This window comes from Eubalaena glacialis, chromosome 4 (genome assembly GCF_028564815.1).
Source record: "Eubalaena glacialis isolate mEubGla1 chromosome 4, mEubGla1.1.hap2.+ XY, whole genome shotgun sequence".
Lineage (NCBI taxonomy): Eukaryota > Metazoa > Chordata > Mammalia > Artiodactyla > Balaenidae > Eubalaena > Eubalaena glacialis.
The window spans coordinates 174,493,212-174,496,024 of NC_083719.1; positions in this window are offsets into that span (position 1 = coordinate 174,493,212).

A 2,813-nucleotide genomic window follows, 5' to 3' on the forward strand; every position below is an offset into this window, starting at 1 on the left:
CCTGACGCTCCGAGCGCCCGCCCTGCTGTCCCCGCCCCTTAAAGGGGCCGGACCGGAAGGGCTGAAGACCCCGCCCGGAAGCCCCTCCTCGCCCGTTATCTGCCCCTTCCCGCCCATTGAGGTCGTGGGAGATGGGGGTACGGACACCTAAGGGTTGGCGTAGCCTTGGGTCTCCACTTTGGGCACCCCTCCCAAATAACCACTGATTCATTCATTCATTCATTCATTCACTCTTTCATTCATTCTCTCATTCATTCATTCACTCAACAAGTTCTGACTGCATGCCTACTACATGCCAGTCGGAATCTCTGCCCTTTGGAAACTCACATCACATCACAGTGGGCCCAATCAGAACCAGGTCCCAGATGGTCCCAGTTCCCCAGGTCAGGGCTTAAACAGAGAAAAGAAGGGTACCTTTGAGGGCTTTGAGGGATGCATAGGAGTTTGCAAGGTGTGGGTGATGGGACAATGACATGTGAGGCATAAGTTAGATCATCGGCAAAGTTTTAAAGATAGGAAAGTACATGTGAATTTGAGACACATTCCAGAGCACTCTGGGCCTGGAACAGGGCACACTTATTCTGCACGTACTATATGCCAGGCATTTTACTCCATTAGCTCACTGAATACATTCATAAACCTATGAAGTCGGCACTGTTATTACGGTCATTTCAGAAAAGGATGGAGAGGAAATAGACTTGGAGAGATGAAGTCACCAGGCCCATAAGAGGTAGAGCAGAGATTCAAATCCAGGCGGGTCTGATTCCAGATTTAGTCTGTGGCAGAGACTGACTGCCTGGCTCACATGGGTAGACCTCCTTCCCCAGACAATTGCATTTGGCCTTTTTACCCATGGTGGCCACTACCTGGAAAATTATATTGCAGCAAACATTTTTTTTTAATGAATTTTATTTTTATTTATTTATTTATTTTTGGCTGTGTTGGGTCTTCGTTTCTGTGTGAGGGCTTTCTCTAGCTGTGGCAAGCGGGGGCCACTCTTCATCGCGGTGTGCGGGCCTTTCACTGTCGCGGCCTCTCTTGTTGCAAGGCACAGGCTCCAGACGCGCAGGCTCAGTAGTTGTGGCTCACGGGCCCAGTTGCTCCGCGGCATGTGGGATCTTCCCAGACCAGGGCTCGAACCCGTGTCCCCTGCATTGGCAGGCAGATTCTCAACCACTGCGCCACCAGGGAAGCCCCTCAGCAAACTTTTTGACAGTTGCCCATGTCCAGGAAGGGCTGGGCTGTCTACCTGGGGAGTGAGCTCCTCATCTTTGGAGGTATACAAAACCAATCAAGACAAATGAAAAGATCTGCCAAGAAGGATCAGCCTCCCACTGCCCTTCATTATCTGTTCAGCACTACTTCCTCCCTGGTCAGTGTGTAACAGTCGCTGGCCACGTGCCATCTAATGTCTAACATTTGGGTGCTCCACTTCCTCTCTCTCTTTTTGGCCCTGGCATCTTTCCTCTATCCTGGTCCCTCCCCCTTGGCTCCCTTCCCTGTTTCCTGCCTGCTTGTGATTTCTTCTATTATTGCTCTCAGCAATAATGGGAATGGAAGTGTCTGTGTCAGGTTCTGTCTCCCCCAGCAGGATAGGAGATTGTTGGAGGCCAGATCAGGCTGAGGTTTCTCTGGGGTCCTGGCCTTTTGCAGGACAAGGCTGAGTATCTGGGAAGTGCATGATAAAGGGTTGTGAAATGGGGGTGAAAAGCTAGTTCATCCACCATTCATCCATCCATTCATTCATTCATGTGTATTTATTGATTGGGTCAGGACTGGAACCAGGACCTTCTGCCTGCAGTCTATGCTCTTCCTTCTGCCCAAGGTTGTAAGTTATGATTGCTTGTGTTCATTCTAGTTGGTCTTAAAGGGCCCTGAGGTGCCAAGATGTGTCTCTACCAGGGGCTCTGGGAGCAGATGTTCTGAGTGTTCTGGAGTCCTGAAGTTTTCCTGTCCCAGAGTGTCACCCAGTCTGGGGACCCTGGTCTGGGGAGTGTGGGGAGCATCTCCCAAGAGATGAAAAAGCATCTGGGAACCATTTCTGAAATCCCAGGCATCAGACTCCAGTCACTGCCCTCCTGCTTTTGTCCACACCCAGCTCCATGCCTGTTTCCAAGTCATCAGTCCCCAGAGGGATAAGGTGATGACATTTGTGGGGAAAATGGAAAACCCTCGACCTTCAGGACTGCTGGATGCTCTTGTGTCCTTCCCCTGGCAATTCTTTTCTCTCTCTCTCTCTCTCCCTCTTTTTTTTTTTTGGCCACACCACACGGCTTGTGATATCCTAGTTCCCCGACCTGGGATCGAACCCATGCGCTTGGCAGTGAAAGTGCGGAGTCCTAACCACTGGACCGCCAGGAAATTCCCCTCTTTTCTCTTTTTTTTTTTTTAATTTTATTTATTTATTTATTTATTTATTTATTTATTTATTTATTTATTTATGGCTGTGTTGGGTCTTCGTTTCTGTGTGAGGGCCTTCTCTAGTTGCGGCGAGTGGGGGCCACTCTTCATCGCGGTGCACGGGCCTCTCACCATCGCGGCCTCCCTTGTTGCAGAGCACAGGCTCCAGACGCGCAGGCTCAGCAATTGTGGCTCACGGGCCCAGTCGCTCCGCGGCATGTGGGATCCTCCCAGACCAGGGCTCGAACCCGTGTCCCCCGCATTGGCAGGCAGACTCTCAACCACTGTGCCACCAGGGAAGCCCCCCTCTTTTCTCTTTTTAACATTTTTGTTGAGGTTTAACACAGGCATGGTCAAGTTCATGAGTGTCAGGATTGGAGGTTGATTGAGGTGCTGACCCTTGGGTCAGGATA